Genomic DNA, 18,117 nt, shown 5'->3' with positions numbered 1-18,117 from the left:
TCAACATATTTCAACTTTCTCTGTTTCACACCATCTGTCTCTGAAAGCACAAAGGCCTGCTTTAGTTGTTGATGGAGCAGAAAGAGTGGCTAAAAATAGGAAAGTTACAGGCCACAAAATCAAGAAACATGAAAGCAGTTATGCTAAATCCATCCAGCATGGGGCCTTAAGAATTATGTGATAGTTCCACAGATGGCACTGCGATGGTAAGGGACTGTCTACCTTTGATTGCTTTTTAGAAAAAGGTCAGAATTTGCCTTTCAATTGGTAAATATTAGATGTCCTTTCTTGTGTATTTACAACAATAAAAGACTCACAGTATATCTGTGTGAGCATCATGGAGCTGGAGAGATTAGAAGTGAATCTCCAACACTAAAAGTTGAACATTAGGCTGAGGGTTTCTGTCAACCAGGTCAGTTTCCACTCAGGGAAAGATTTCAGCTCTATAAAGATAACACCTGCCTGCTGAATTATAATTATTATGGCCACAAGTGCGAGTTTAAACATACACCATTCAACACAGTTGGTAAACCATCCAGCTGGATAACATATTGGAGCACGATGAATTCAGTTCAGTTTTATTTACGTAGTGTCAAATCACATAAACAGTCACCACAACGTGCCTAAAATGGTTGTTGTTGCCTGACACTATCACCGAAGGTCAGATGAATCCCTGGGTGGTTGCTCAGCAGAGTATACAAGAACTGTATACCCAAAGTCTCAATTATTCTCTGTAGATTCATCATTTTTGTCATATTACATTTTTTAAAAATTACTTGCTAAAAGTTTTTCCAGACTTTTGAAAAGGCTCCTTTAAAGTTTTTATGGATTCTCTGCCAGCAGCACCTTTTCTGCAAATCTGAATTCATATCTTAGATCTTTCTCAGATCTTTGTGTCCTGTGAGGTTTAAAGGTGATAAACTGCAGCTGAGCCTTAAGTCTTAAAGTCTTATATCAGATTTACCTCTGACTCTGCTTCTAATCTAAAACGTGGCACACTATTATAGTATCTGTCGTATTAAAATAACAATTAAAGAGCTACAAGAAGGAGCAGAAGCAGTTTTTTTGTTGTTGTTGTTGTTTTGTTTTTTTCCCCACACTGACAACCCAGGGAATACAGAGGTCACTTGCCCAGCTACTGTAGCTCAAGGGTGGGCTAGCGTGAACCTGACGCCCCCTTCACTATGCCACCTATGGTGCTAATTGTGGCCCAGGGCTGCAGACACTCGGAGGGATAGTTTATGGAGAAGCGAAGCGGAGCAGAGGGCAGCTCAACCGTTCACTCAGTCTTCCTGCTCTGCTCTCCTGCTGTCTTTTCTTTTGTTTTTCCGTTGGACGTGTTTCTTTTTGCAGTTATCTGCATTATTTTTTTTGCCTTTTCCTTCAGATCTTAAAAGCCATCACAAAGACTTGTTTATTTGTATTTATCTAACATGATGTTAGTGGGCGGTTTACAGGAAAATGCAGTAAATAGAATTGACCTCTCTGTTCGCCCCCCTCTCTTTCTCTAATTTCTACACTTTTCTTTCCTGCTGACGAATGTCCGACGTGTTAGGTAATACCACCCACTCACTTGTAAGCACTTGTGGCAGAAAATAAATGCAACCACATGCTGCAGTTTGTGTATATGTGTGTACTTGCATGCTTTCTTCTGCAGTAACGTGTTAACGATTAGCAAGCTTAAGGCCACGGGCTTGAACATTTTCAATTTACATCATATTTCTGCTGCTGCTTACATGCACATGTCGTGCAGACCCTGTCTGTCTGAAGCTGCTGAGTTCAGCATAGAAAGTAAGAAACTAAACAAGTGGTGCTACCAGACTTAAACTTACACATTCTTCTTAATGCATTAAAATGCATTTGCAGGATTAGGACGGCTACACGACTGATTTGCTCTGGGTGTGTGTGTGAGTGCATGCACTTATAGCTGTAGTTTACAAACGTGCATTTTTCAATGCAAGTGCAAGTACAAGTTTTACCTTTTGAAACATGTTGGCTAATACTTTTTAGACTAACATCATCTGTTGCCGGTTTGGGTCACACTTTTTAATGGTTCACTGCTACATTTATTACCCATATCCTAATCCCTGAATTAGATTCTCATTTGCAACAGTATCTATACCAAGAGTGCCATCTTCTCTTCTTCTGGGACACCACTTCACACAGACGTATAGATAGCAAGACAGTGATGAAGAAATAGTACTTTAAATTTATGTTACTGTATTTTTTGCCAGACAAATTAAGAACAGTATTGTTATTGATATTATTTGCATTTTTTTATCTATTTTTAAAAATATGTGACCCTTAATTTTTTGTCATTTTGATGTGTTTGGGATCAAGTTTGAAAGTCTAGTATTGTGCCAATCCCAGATGATTAGAGAGACCTACTTGGCCCACACAAATGATGGGATCAGGTGGCTCGGTTTTTCCTGTGTGGAGCAAACATACTGAAATGGTTTGTGCTTCTTTCAAGGGGACATGTGGAATAAAGTTATTCAGAGTAATCACTTTCATACTTTGATGAAGCACTTTCTTTCTCTTCAAAGATGAAAATGCCTATGACTACTCTAAGAATGAATGCTTCACTCATTCAAGCGTTCACTGGATGGTTTGAGTTTGAAATAATGTGAATGCCATGCTGTGGCCTTCAGTGTCACCAGATGTCAGTCCAACTAAATGACTATGGGAGATTTCATGGTACTGTGCTAAACTCCACCACGATCATAAAAACACAAAATGAGGAGACATCTTTTCTTTGCTAGTTTCAGAGAATTTTAGGATCAATGCATACGTAGTTGTTGTTGTTTTCTTTTAAAGTGATGTCATTTTTTTTAATGAGAGTAGGGCTGCTGTTTGCTTCTTACAGTGCTCTCCTTATACACACTGCAGCATACATATATGTGCATCTGTCTAACACAGCAGGTGCTACAGCATGCTTTGTCATAGATGTAGGAAAAACCATCTGTCATCTGCATAAAGCAGCATCTTTTCTGCAGTTCTTCAAACACCGCAGCCTCCTTAGATCCCTTTAATGATGCATCAGCTTTGCCTCTTCTTTCTCTCCTTTCTGTGTGGCTCTGTCTCTGCTGGAGCCACAGGGCTCTTATGTAATGCTTGTGATATTACGTAAGCGTTGGGGGTGGGAGCATTGTGGGTTAACTGTTTCTCTGCCGCTGAGTCTTATGTCTCCACTGAGGTCAATCCACATTGGTCTTACACAGCTCTACAAAGCTCTACAATATTACAGATAGACTTGTGTGTGTGTAAAGCTAACGCGTATCTCAAATTTATGGCATTTTCTGAAGCATAGCATCTGTGACTTAATGTTTTGGCCCTTATATGAAATGAACCCATTGGTTTTGTTTTGTTTTACTTGTTTATTTTTATGATAAAATACTGTGTGGTGATTGGAAACATGTTAACAGTTTTCAAAACCTGAAAATATGACCAAGTAATAGTAATAGACATATTTACTCGTACCAAGGGATTCTCTTTGGACTCTAGTACTTTCTTCATTCTACTGCTTGGGACATTAATACATATCTAGATATCTATTATGTATAAGACACTCCACTTTTATGCAGTTCAAGCATTTACTCAGGATCTGAGTCTGGCTGCTTTGACTAAGCAAAATGTGACCCACATACTTGTAATGTATGTGCAGCCTACACTACACCCATATTGACTTTTGGCACACACATTTTCTAATGCCAGTCAAGATTGGCAAAATTAGATAACCCTAAAATGTTAAGTATAACAATGGCCATTTATAACTCAATTTCAAAGTAATATATATTATTATTACTAATAATAATATTATTATAAATAATAATCACAGGGTGTAAATCACAGACACCCTTGTGTTACAGCTCAGTGTAAAACTGCCTTTGAAGTAAGACTGTCTGCACTGTTTTAGTGAGCACAAAATTCAATACACACATTTATGAGGCTGGAACCGTGTAGTACAATGTTGGCTAATTCTTAATTAGCTAGGTATTAATTAGCGACCCTGAAAAGGATAAGTGGAAGAGAATGGATGGATGGATAGTTCATTTTTTGGAGATAACACAAACTAAGAACGACTAATGCTTTGACACACACCAGTCAAAGGTTAGTGAAGGATAGAGATTTCTAGGGAAATGGGGATCAAAGATACACACACACACACACACACACACACACACACACACACACACACACACACACAAAGCATGTACTGTATGCAGTGTGACTGAATGCATTCTTCATTCACACATCTGGTTAAATGTTTTTAAGCTTTCACACATCCTTGCAGCACTGAGGTATTTAACTACCTGTGATCTCAGTTAAGAAAAGGCTCAATGATCCAGGAAGCTCAGATCTGGCTTGTTTCACTGTGTGTGATAAGAAAAGTTCTTAATGTGAGAGGCTTTCTAAATTAGCTTCCCCTGCTCTGTGTGGATTTTGCTTTTTAGCATCTTTCTGCAAAATTTTCCACCTGTTTCTCTTTCATGTGCACTATTTTGTGCAGTAAGAGCAGACAGCTTTCTTAGGCGAAATGCTCTGATAAACACACATCTAATATATTTATGAGCTTTATGAGGTGTTAATTTGTGAGTGTTGTGTTTATAGCTTTCTGTTTCTCAATGGCAGAAAAAAACATTTTAGGTGTTTTTTGGCAAATAATTTGTACAAAAACTTTAATTTACCACATTGTGTCTGTGTATGTGTGTTTATTGCTTGGTTCTTCATTCTCTTTCCAGTTTTTCCTTGTTTCTTTCTTTTATGCCTTGACTCTAAATAAGCCTCATTTCATTCAAGTTGAAGCCTTTGCCACAATTTAAAATTTGTGACCACATTCTACCATTTCTTTGTGAGGACATAAATGCAGATAGGTTGACCACTTGGATACAAGCCTCCAAGTGGAGGTAACAATAATGCTTCCAATTATAAAAAAGTAGATCTACACTGTAATCACCTGACCTGTGCTGAGATTTGCATGTTTTGTGGATATAACCATCTGCATCACAGCATTTAAGTGGATGCTGCATGATCTGTCACAAGGGACAACCTCCGCTCAGGGCCAATGTGAAGATGGCAAAAACTAGTTTCTCTAGGTGAACTTCAGGACGGCTTCTAAAGCAAGTCGCTCACTATAGTCTCTCATTTTGAAACAGCTAAGTTTACTCGTTAATAGAAAATAATTGAGGCCTATGTGGATAACACAAAATATCTTAGTGAGGTCTTATACCTTATCCACCTTGATACTGAAGTTAGCATAGCTAACTTCAGTATCAAGTATCAAGTTAGCATTATTTAGAAAGTCACAAATCAGACTAGACCATTCAATAAGTTTGTGTTTTAGTTTTAGTAAATTCAAATCTTTTTTTTTCTTTTTTTTCGTTTATTACTTAACATTAACAGGCTGTGACACTACGGTGTAGTTCAATTCAATTCAATTCAATTCAATTCAATTTTATTTATATAGCGCCAAATCACAACAAAAGTCGCCTCAAGGCGCTTCAGTGGTTTACACACACAGTGAAAGATCCACCATTCAATCTCAGAAGGAGATGGTTAAAAAATCTGTCAGTCAGGCTTTCTGTTGTGGTGACCCCCTGTGAATGAGTGAGCAGCTGACGTAGCATTAATCTCCTAAGACTCAAACTCTTTCATGGCATGCATTTTTAATATCCATTTGCTATTTGGGCTGATTGGGACCTAAAAACAAAGAATTACCTTTTTTTTTTGGGGGGGGAGTTTACCTGATTTTTGTTTCTGAGAAAAATGAGATCCACATATGAGGACAATGGCTTTAAATTTCGAGAGAACAGTGCCAGTATAATGTCCTCATATGTGGATATCAGGCCCTTGTAGAGCAAAATTTTGTATTTTGGTCTAGACAACCCAAAATGTGATGTCCACAAATGTGGACGCCAGGTCCTAGGAGGTTAATTAGCTGAAATATGTGTCTATGCATTGCACCCATAGTTTTTGAAAGCAACTTGCTAACCAAAGTTGCTAGCATTGACTGGTAATTTAGGACTTCATTGTTTAAGCCCATCTCTTCAGCCAACTCTCTAGGACCAAAGTCTTTGTGCAGTCATACCTATCACCATCCGTGCCCTTTAGACAGAATGGAGGTTTAAGGCATTTCTGCACTGGCTGCACTGACAAGTGGTATTGTGTGAGTATTCTTAAATAGCATCGTCAGTATAATCTATTTATTGTAAAGAGACATAAACACGAAGTGGATAAATGACAGTTAATCTGTCTGTAGTGAATGGTGTCGAAAAACAACATGTTATGAGTCATATTTGAGAAGTAGCACAGTGCATGTGGAGTATGCACTTTGATCATTTAATACCCTGCAGTGTGTTATCCCCACATGTTCATTGACTTAAAAGCTGTTCCTTTGGCTGATTGCTTTACTTTATTTAAGCTTTACTTAAGTCCTTCAGCTTGATGGTTTCATCCAGCCTAAAACCAACCAAACCTAAATAGGTCATTTTTTATTCTCCTCTTTCATTTTGGTGTTATATGAAAACTGTATGTGGGGCAGGGCACTCCTCACCCTACTCTGCACATGTACCTCTATAATGCTATCAGTAATCACTTGTGGAAGTTGGAAAATGCAGCAGGCAGAAGCTGACATCAGTACAGACCGCAGGCCAGTCCAACAGTCGGCCGCATGTATCTGTTCAATCCTAAACCAAGACGCATATTCATAAAGGACTATTTTCAACATTTAAGCACTTACAGTAACAGAACCCTTCGTCCCCAGTGTCAGAGGATGACTACGGAAGCACAAAACCTGTGTTGCAGCCAGGTTACAGCTGGGGGATCTACCGCAATATGCTTATCTGTCAAATTCCACCAAATCTTATCAAGATAGACAAAAAAATTTGTGCATGTTTCTCTGCCACCGATAAAACGATAAAAGCTGTCTTCAGAACTGGCTTTTGCCAGCTATGGGTTCGTGCAAAGTTTAAACTGCTCCTCTCTGTCGTGATAAATGACATTATATAACTGCATTTTAAATAAGATAAGAGATAAGATAAGATAGAACTTTATTAATCCCTCGGGTGGGTTCCTCTGGGAAATTCGATTTCCAAAAAAGCACAGCACCGACAGAAGTTAGAGTTATACACACACACATATATATAAATACAGAGACAATATAAATAAAATATACGAAGGGGATAAATAGAATAAATAGGAATAAAAATAAAAATACAAGTGAATTGCACATTTCAAGTATTGAGTCTATTGCACCGTTGACTATTTACAAAAGTATTGCACAAAAGGTATTGTACAGTGAGGTGAAGAGGCACTACAGCTTAGTTGTTCCCTCCTTTGTCCTCCTGTTTCCCCTCCCTCTCCCCTCCAGAGAGGAGTTAAACAGTCTGATGGCGTGTGGGACAAAGGAGTTTTTAAGTCTGAGAAATAAATAACATAGACACATAATACAATAAACCAGTCAGAAGCTTAAAGTTTTAAAGTGTTTTCTTTATAAATATTGTATCTCCAAAAAGTATAATGTACTCTGTATTTCGCTTCTTTTAAATTTCTGGGAAACAGTCTCTTAAATACATAGACAAAAACAAAAATAGGCATTCTGGATATAATCAGGAAACTTTCAAATGTAAATGAAGGAAAACAGAAACAAAACTGCTTATTATCAAGGCAAAACAAAAGTTCTGAATGAAAAAGGCACAAGAGGTACTGTACTAACTCAGTAAAGTGGGCAGTGAGCCTTATATAGATATGGAACCACAAATCCAGTGTTGATGTGAAGTTGTTCAATTGTCACTATCCTCCATAAGTAGCTGGAAAAGTGCCATCTGAGAAAAATGTTTTTGCATGGCTCAGTTATTTTAACAGTGCCTTCATTTTTTGAGTCTTTATGGGGCGTCTTTTTCGGTCAAGTTTTGTTAACATGGTGTCATTTTGTCGTATATCTCACCGCAAGGGCATCATTAAACCCACCGTCCTTTACAAGAAGGTTATGTTAAATTGACATCACATCGATGCTGTCACAATCTGTTGTTTCTGCCAGTCGTGCACTTCAGAACATGAAAATACCATGCAGTAATATTAGTGGTATGTGGTTGTGTTTCGGTCTTGCCAGTATATTTGTAGTGGACTGTGGAAGCATGTGCAAGACGCCTGCACAAATCCCAGTTAAACCCATGGCTTCACAGTGTATCAAAGTCAAATTACAGTCTAACAACAGTGGAATTATAGTGATACTAAAAGTTTAAATGTCCAGGTTTCAAAGCTCTTTCCAAGATTTTGATATGAACAGAATTAAAAAAGTTGAATTTACTTCTTTTTGTCCACCAGCACTGCACACTCCTGCACGTGCATTCAGTCTGTTAGAACAGTAGTTATTTCGTGGTATGTTGCCTGTTCGTCCATCTGGAAGTCTCATTATAAGTGCCAGGCTTGAAGGGAAAGGAGAGAGAAGAGACAGCTTCGTGACAACGGCCCGTCAAACACACACAAACACGCAGCTCTGGTAGGAATAGAGTTGGCCTGTGTCTGTGCCTGCATTGGCTGAGTGAGCCTCTAATCTGTGAATTGAAAACACAACGATTCCTGGAAAGAAGAAGTCATGCCAGCAGGCTGAGACTGTTATTGTCTTTGTTATTCTGGGGCTGTGTGGAATTGGCAAAAGCAGCATCTCATCAGCATCTATATGAGCCCGCGGATGTTGCGATTTGTGTGTTTTTGTAATGTGTGCGTGAGAATCTGCATACAATCTGTGTCAGATGTGCGACAGTACAGACACCGAACTTAATTGTTCTGTTCTCGGCATGTTCTCAGGATGATGTGGCCTGCTATTTTTATCTGTGTGCACAACTGTCCTGGCTGGGAGCGTTCAGTGTGAAGCAGATTTTGCTGATGGAACCGGCCAATAAAGCGAAAGCTGTTTTCTGACAGATTTGTTTCCCACAGAGTTGATAAGTACCTTTCACTTGCTGACTGACTTTCTGTTTAACATCTGAGGTTCTGCTGATGCGCTTATTAAATTACTTGGAGAAAGAGACACATTTAAACCAGCCTAAAAATTTCAACGATGGCAGTGTTGTTTGATTTGCAACCTGCTCTGTTGTTTTCTCACAGCTGTTTGTCAGTCTCTCAGTCTGTTAGTAGGTGGGAGCAGAAACAATCAAGCCAAATTTCCTGAAACTTGGTGGAGAATAGGACTGGGTGATATGACCCAAAATTCATATCTTGATATTCTTTAGCTGGATGGCGATATACGATATATATCTTGATATTTTTTAAAGCCATAAAGTAAGAACAAAAAGAGAGTTCTTAGTCAAAGCTGTGTCCCAGATCTCACACAGGCACTTTTATTAACATACAGCATAGATGTACATGAAAAAATTACTCAGAAATAAATTATCAGCATTTATTAAATAATAATGCTCCATAAATAAAATAAAGCAATGTTGTTTTTGTGCATAAGAAAAAGCTCACAATTGTAAACTAAAAGACGCTGAGCATAATAACAAAGACAGGCAGATTTCACAGCTGCTCTGGTCCCAAGTTCTACTGCGTAACTGAAAGCCTGGAGTTTGAAATCCTCTTTGTAACCATGTCTCTTACAGGCGCCATTTGTGGTCCTTATACACACACAATACAGTAATATTACGTTGAAGACAATCCATCAAGCGGTGCGGCTTTGTAGCTTACCAAAGTCATAGTGAAACATTTTTTGACAGATTGCTGAGCGCCGTGTACCACATAAAATCGGTTCATGTTCAGTAAGCACAACCAGAATTCATACATTAGGCGCACTGTCGATTTTTCAGAAAATGAAAGGATTTTAGGCATCAACGTGTTAGCGGTTACCTCGAGAGGCAAACTTGTGGCTCCACAAGTATAATTATAACGTAACATAGACTATATCGATATAAACGATATTGTCACATCTCATATCTTGTATAAAAATATATCGATATATTTAAAAACTCGATATATCGCCCAGTCCTAGTGGAGAAGTACAAATTTGGGCCGTACAAGAAGACATTAACTTCTGGTGCAGATCTGAATTGGTTAATATTTGATAAAACCATATATTTTTTGATGAATGTCGTTGTGAATTTACATATGATGCAAAAGTTGCGATAGGCCCCCAAGTGCAGTTCAGTTTATTGTTATTTGAATTTGAACAGTGTTGGGACTAACGCGTTATTAAGTAACGCGTTACAGTAACTACGTTATTATTGTGGTAACGAGCACGGTAACTAGTTATTATGCCAAAATCAGGAACGCGTTACTCGTTACTGGGATTTAGATAGGGTCGTTACTCGTTACTTCGTGTGGTGGCTATCGCGGAGCTTCCACAGATTCAGTAACATTAGCAAGTGGTGGAGGCCAGCAGGTGGATGAAGGAAAAGGGACGCAGAAGGAAAAGAGACCCCAGGCGGCCGCCGGTCCAAGTGTGAACTGAACTTCAGGTAAGAAGTTATGACCTGCAGTCTCTCTGGGTCAGATATGAACCAAGTTTAGGTGGAGTTTATTTTCGTTATTCTGACTTTTTCCGTACTGCGTGCTAGCTAGCATGACGGAGTTTCTATACAGCTGGGTGGGTGCTATGAAGTTAATGATGTTTAACTTTATTTTGTTCATAAGTTATTAGAGTTGCCAACCGTCCCGTCTGGTATTCAGAGAAAATATTACGCGTTTCTTATTGAGGTGAAAAGGAACAGTTTGTCCCGGACTTCAGCTACAATGAAAAAGGCACAAAGCTGGAGTTATTCTGTGTTTACGCTGCACAGCTGCCTCTTCTCTCATTCTCCCCCCTCCCTCTCCCGTTTCTACTTCAATCATGAAAACTGATCAGTGATCAGCTGATCGTCTTTTCTCTCTTGTGTGTTTATCGCCCACTTTGCGCCGAAAGAGGAAACCAGCGGATGTCGCGCTAAACAACAGCAGCACGTTTAAGCTTGATCAGCTGTTGTTAGAATTTATTTAATATTAATTTCTAGTATCAGCTGATGTTTGCTGGAGCCACAGCTGCAAAAAAGCTGCTGGTCATGATGTTGGTTTGGTTATGTGGTGAGAGGGAAACATGAAGATGAAACCAGGAGATGTCCTTACTGGATCATCAGAGCTGAACAGGTGATGGAGAAACAGGTTTACCTTTTAGGTGACATGAATGAGTTGAAGGGAAGTTATGAACTGTTTCTGAGAGACAAATAACCCCAGGATCCTTTTTTACGTAGCTGACAGCTGGTAACTGTGCAGGGGCGGGTCTAGCAAAGTGTTGCCAGGGGGGCAGGTAGGGCATTAACAGGGAAAGGGGGGCACAAAGAAATACTTTTCTTTCTTATTCTCATTTAAAATGTCTAGCTTTTAAAAAATAATTATCTGAATCTTACAACAAACGATTGATAGATTGATACATATATACCATCAAAACAGTGTACATCACTGTCACAACAGTGTTTGTTTTCATTCAAAGGCTTTATGATTTTTCCTATAATGGTGGGCCAGTTTCTAGTCAAAATGCCCGGGATGATTTTTTTGTCCCAGTCCAGCTCTGTATGCAGCTCATCTGCAGTCTGGTGTTGCCTACATCTTCCTATTCGGAAGGCAGAATTTCCGAGTTCTGAGTACAATCGAAAGCACCACGACTGCAGTTTTTGTGTTGGATGTAAAAGGCGCACATGACACTGTGACGTAGGCTAGAATCATGGCAGCAGTCAATGACGGTCCAGGCGTGGGATTTCTCTCGTGGAAATATGCACATTATCTTTTCCTTTCTATTGGTAGGTGGCACAGTGCACTTGTGGCAAGTAAGCAAGCTAGAAGATTGGCAAAGTTATGGAAGCAACACATTAACAAGAGAATTCTGAGTAAAACCAAAGTTACTTTCCCTAGTAACTAGTTACTTTGAAAGTAACGAGTAACTTGAAGTAACTGAGTTACTTTTGAGAGAAATAACTAGTAATGTAACTAAGTTACTATTTTAAAGTAACTTACCCAACACTGAATTTGAATGAATTATCATTCTAATCTAAGTAGTTTTATGTAGCTATAATGTATTTACCTTTTTCCAAGCATCGATTCAGTATCATAAACTGTTTTGGCTGTCAACACATAGATTCTAAATTTGGTTAAGTAATCAAATATATAAACAAGGGAAAATTTGATTGTAGAAACTAATAATCACTTGTGGAAAAAAGCCTCCCCTCTAGTATCACTCTGTCAGCGGACTGGCACAGAGGCTGGATATTCATCAGAAAGGCTGTTAGCCACAGCGTTGCTAAGGAGTTAATTAAAGGAGCGCTGTCCATACACAACACCGCAAACAGTATGAGCTTGTGCAATGTAAATTCTAATGGGCTAACCTCACTAAGAAAAAGTTTGCAAACCAATTGCCTTAAAAACGCAAGTGGAATAGAAAATTTATGTTGTAACAAAAGAAACTACAGACTACTTCATAATTTAAGTCAGATGTACTCTTGTGTTAGTAAATACTAGTTGTTTAGAACAGTAATTCTGAGTAATGTGAAAGTACCTGCAACAGATGATTTCTTAGGTGTATTTGCTTGAACAAGCGTCTCATTTATTTTTTAAAACTATGCAAACTGATTGTTTTAGAAAGAGCTCATGTTGTCAAGGGCTTCAGAAATCCATAGAAATAAATAAAAACAGCTCCATTCTCCTAAAAGAGTCGCATATATAAAATAGAGTGGCGGTATAAATGTGACATTTTTTAGTTTTGTAACATCATTTGTAGATGAGGTGCAGAGAACAGGTTTAGTTGGTACTTTTTACATATAAAAAGTCACGAACTATAATTTAATATAATTAATGTGGGACTTAAAACCATTTCATTAGACTGTACAGACATTTATATAGTTAAATTCTTGAGAGCATCCAATTAAATACCTTCTTAAAAAATTATGGCAGTCGCCCCTGAACCAAGGTGGTGAGCATCTGGGAGTCGACACTCTCAATAGACCTCAGGCCTCGTCACTCTCAAAGCCTGTCTAAAAGCTAACAAAAGCAACAGCTGATCAGTTATTAGAAAACTGCTCACAGTACCCATTTATACATTTAAAAAAAATCCAATGTTTTAACTATTTAAACTAAAGATAAAAACAAAAAGGGGTCATTTGTATATGAATGAAGTCAACTGTGATTTGCTACATTCTGTTTTGGAGAAATTGTCCCTCCCTGTTTTACAAAAAGAAAAATCAATCAATGACAAAACAAGAGAGGAGTAAAAGTTAGGAGGCCTCCAAATCTGTGTGATCAGCGTCAACCTTTTCATTTAACGCCTGATAAAACCTACAATTCAATAGGAAACTTCCCCACAGCTTCTTTAATATGTAAAGTTAAAAACTTAGCAGTGCTGCAGACATCAGGAAGGTCATCATCACGTAGAACATTGTGACTTTGCAGCACTTCCTGTCACATCTCTCTTATAGAACAAATAGAGAACAAAATTAAGAACCATTCAAACTTGCAAAGACAATAAAAGGCCATCATGTGACTGTATAGTTGCTGACTGAAGGAGGGAAATCTACAGGTTTATCATTATTAACAGCAGTGAAGAATACTGTACCAGCTTATAAACTGTTGCAGACTTATAACTTAGGCTGTGTGCGTATATACACTTCCCCCTTCTTCATTTCTGAGTTGTTGGGTTTTTGTTTTTGCATATTTGTCATATTCAAATGTTTTGGATCAAATGACTTTAATATTAGTGAAAGGAAACAAAATCAAATAAAAAGTGCAGCTTTTAAAATAATGATTTCATTCATTAAGGGAAAAACAATGTCTGAACTTACACGGCCCTGTGTCAGAAGGTAACCAGAACAACTGGTTGTGCCAGTCTTGGCATCCTGCACATTCACATTCACACCATCAGTCTCTGAAGCAAACACTCTAATACAGACAGTCTTTCTTATTCTTGGATCTGTGAGAGCAGAAGTCTTACTTGGTCATCTCAGGCACACACTCTCACTGTCAGCACAGCAGCTTCATCCAACTGCTGATCAGACTTTGATCTTATGAGGGGCAGCCTTGTGTGCAAAAGTCCAAGAATAAAAATATCAATCTGGAAATGAATAATAAGGTAACCTTTATATTTTTGTCTTATCAGTATTACTGTGATGTAGGATAAAACCCAGATAACACCCATGCAGAGCGCTATCCACCTGAGAAAAGTTAAAAAATAAAAATAAAAAAATTCAATGTGTATTGAATGGAACATTAAAGCAGATTTCCCAGTTCTGGGTATTTTGTTCATATTATTAGGCGATTATTATCCACCCACTGGCCGACTTTACTGCAGCTCCTTTTTTGTTCCAATATATGTTTGCTATTTTACATATTTTAGCCAATACACTGAACTGAAATGCAAGCAAAAGATGGTAACTAAGCTACAACATAATGTTGTTAAGTGATTAACGACAGTCTGCTGACTGGATTACTGGAAAATACAGATGGTGCTTTAAACCTTGTTGTGATGTTTTATGATAATCAGCTGACCACTAAAGACCAATAGAAGACATCAAATGACAGACCCGTGTCATTCACAGCTCTAATCTTCTCCTTTTTCCCCTGGCTGTTCCACATCATTTTAGATTCCAATTAAAAACGTATTTTTTCTCTTTCCCATCTGCCTCGCTCGTGTCTTCCCCTTTTACCTCTCTCTTCCTCTTCATGCTGCTGTCAGTTCCTGTAAGCAGACAGGCCTGTGTTGTCTTTGGGCCATGCAGGGCAAAAGCCGCCTGACTCACGAGCTCTCGGCTGTTGAGAGGGAGAATGTCACTGCACATTGGGTTGCCTTCACGTTACACAAGCGCACACACGCAACAAACAAACATACGGGGGGGGAGTGCACGTGCATACTCACAGAACACAGATAGTACTCACACAGAGCAAGCCAAGCAAATCCCACATCACACATGCACACGGTCACGCTGGGCCGTGGCTATTTTTAGCCTGGCTGCTCGTACGCAGAGTCATATTCAACAGGAAATCCACAGGATGGCTGTGTATGAAGACGCGGCATATTTTGGCGTGTTGTGATTGACCACTGCTGTTGGACAGAGATTGATTCATGCTGTCACCTCTGACAGGTCGAGGATGGAGGGACAAACCGGTGTCAAAGTGATATCTTCACTCAATGCGGTGTCAAATGTGTCAAGTGTTGGAGTCAACCTCTGTCCCTCTTTTTTTTCTTTTTTCTTTTTTCTTTTTTTTGAGTGACCCCAGTCGATCAAATCTGTACACATAAAAATGCAGATTTAAGTGTCTCATTACAATAAAGATATTCAGACACAGTGAAGTTCTGGACAGACAGAGGTCCAGAACAGATTAGGTACCCTAAGCCTTTAAGTGATAGTAACTGAAGCGTTATTTAAAAAGGCTTTACTTGTGCCAACTCTTTTAACCTAACCTTTAATTTCAAAAATTCTTAAAAGTGTATCTGTATCATCTTCAGCTTCAGTTTATGAAAGTTTCATTTTTTAGTAATTCTTCAGTAAAAATGTACTGTAATGATGTAATGTAACAATCTAACTTTTTGGATAAAAACTCTGCTTTAATGTTCCCAGCAGATGAGCCCCAGATTGAGTTTTACTCCATTTACTTCCTTGTTCTTCCCGTTTGGATCCATTTTGAATCATTCATAGTTGCTTATTTTGTCCAGATACAATCTGTAATTGGAACAAAATGCAGTTTCTTACAATTCCTTATTTGAAATGTTTCATCCTGCAAAACTTCTGCTCTTCATTTACCCATTGCCAAGATGAGTCCTGATCTTGTAGCTCTATTCTTTCTCTATTATTACACCTACTTAACTCAGGGTGAATGTGCTCAGAGCTGACTGAAGTAATTCTGTCAGCTCTCTCTGTTCCTTTCTGCAACCAAAAATACTGAGCTCTTATTAAAGCTCTTATTAAACTCAGAGTTTGTCTTTAAACTCAGAGTTTGTCGAACATGCTGTCTGGAATTGGCCCCAGGTTATGTTCCAGATTAGAAACCAGTGCATATGGTATCACTTCATCACCACGTTTGTGGATCCTTTTGTGTGTGTAGAGTCTACAGGGTCTATGTCTGTGTTTTTTTTAATAGCATCTAAAGTCTCTATGATGAACAGATTTCAGATTCTTCTTGATTATTGTTTTTATCCATCCATCCATTTTCTTCCGCTTATCCGGGTCTGGGTCGCGGGAGCACCCCCCACAGGACACCCCAAGGGACACGTTCGAATGCCTTCTCCAAGTTCACAAAACACAGAATCTTTTCGAGGCAGTCCGAAAGTCCTCTCCGAACTCCGCCCACACCCGAGTTTTTGCTTCCGCCACCGCCCGCGCCGCATTCCGCTTGACCTGTCAGTACCTATCAGCTGCCTCCGGAGTCCCACAGGCTAACCAAGCCCGGTAGGACTCCTTCTTCAGCTTGGTGGTTCCCCTTACCTCTGGTGTCCACCATTGGTTCGAGGATCTGGTGATACGATTACGAAATCGATCATCGACCTGTGGCCTAGAGTGTCCTGGTGCCACATGCACTTATGGACACTCCCATGTTCGAACATGGTGTTCATTATGGCCAAACTGTGGTTTGCACAGAAGTCCAATAACAAAACACCGCTCGGGTTCAGATCCGGGAGGCCGTTCCTCCCAATCACGCCCTTCCAGGTCTCGCTGTCATTGCCCACAGAAGCACTGACGTCTCCCAGTAGGACAACAGAGTCCCGCTCGGCGCATAAGCACAAACAACGGTCAGGACCCGTTCCCTGTCCTGAAGGCGAAGGGAACGTTTTTATTGTTTTTACCACAAACAATTTTGAAACAGCAGTATAATGCTAAAAATTCAACCTATTTTTACTTACTGACTGTAGACCAAAACATACCATGTTTTAATTCAGTTTTTACATTTATACTTTTAAACTGTTAAAAGTTTAGACTACCAAGACAATAGCTGAGAAAATAAAAACTAAAACTGTCTTTTAAAATTTAATCTAATTATTCTTAGCAACAGAGCAGCTTTTTGAAGACATTTATTAGTAATTGTTCAGATGCTACCAATGCAACCCCATTCATATGAATGCACAGGCGAAACCCTGAGTTAGCTTAGCGAATTGCTAATCAGCTGGGGTTTTTTTGTTTGTTTGTTTCTTTTTTCTGCATTTGGCTCTTTTGCCATCAGAATTATTGTCTAAAGGCGAAGAAAGATGCCCAACGGATTTACTTTACCAAATTGACCATCCCAGCCTTGCTGTAATGGTCCATTTGATTCACCTTTTATTGTTTATTTTATTTTCACTTGCTGAATACGGGACAGACTTGACTGGGGGAAAGAAGGGGAGAAAGAAAGAGGGAAAGAGAAACAGCTGAGAAGAGGGACGGGGGAGAAGGGCAAAAAACAAAAACCAACAGAACGGGCAGAAATAAGAAATGCATATATCGATCACCTGGGTCACCTGCTGAGAAAGAAAAAAGAAAACAAGCAGAAGAGAACAAGAGTAATAGAATAAACAGCATCACAATGATATATGGGAATATGACAGTAAATACTAAATATCAAACATTATTGTGCAGCACATAAGATCAACAGAACACAGTGTGCTTTGAGGTAGGAGCCAAAAAGGGTGTAGTTTGTGGGTGTGATCACCCGTGTTTACACCTGTGAGCATGGACGCGCTTATATTTAAAAGGTTCCTACATGTAATAATCTGCTAGAGGGTGTGGGGGGGCAACTGCCCCGTCCTCCAGGGCATGAAGCAGGTATGGAGGAGATCAAAACTCCAGACATGCAGAGGCTCCCAGAACACAAGAGACCAAGGAAGACCAACAGAGGGGCAGCCGCGCCACTGTCCCAGTAAGAGCTGAGGAGAGTCCCAGATGAGAGCTCACTCAGCAGCCGCGGAGCAGAAGCCAGGGGGAGTTGCAGTGACGCGCCCGTGAGCTCCGCCGGCAGCCAGCTGTGCCTGAGTGACCGAGCCCCAGGCCGAGAGGCCGGGGGCACCCCACCCCCGAAGTGGCCCGAGCGAGCCCCAGGCTCCAGGCCCCGATAAGCGGCCGCCAAGGAGTGAGCAGGTGTGTACCCGGACGCCCATCCCCAGACACAAAGAACCACCAACGCACCGACACCTGAGGA

At 39.6% G+C, this 18,117-nt stretch overlaps 1 protein-coding gene across 1 annotated transcript in view; it reads left to right on the top strand.

Moving 5' to 3' along the window:
- The window catches only part of slc24a3 (solute carrier family 24 member 3), a 124,998-nt gene that overhangs the window by 80,502 nt on the left and 26,379 nt on the right, over nucleotides 1-18,117 (top strand). The gene's annotated exons all lie outside the window — the stretch shown is intronic.

The sequence above is a fragment of the Aulonocara sp. 'chitande type north' Nkhata Bay genome, linkage group LG13 (assembly GCF_057382095.1).
Source record: "Aulonocara sp. 'chitande type north' Nkhata Bay isolate Kocher_YH1m ecotype deep benthic linkage group LG13, A_spYH_male_GT1.1, whole genome shotgun sequence".
Lineage (NCBI taxonomy): Eukaryota > Metazoa > Chordata > Actinopteri > Cichliformes > Cichlidae > Aulonocara > Aulonocara sp. 'chitande type north' Nkhata Bay.
The sequence above is the reverse complement of the archived record's forward strand: the minus strand, read 5'-3'. Positions and strand labels throughout refer to the sequence as shown.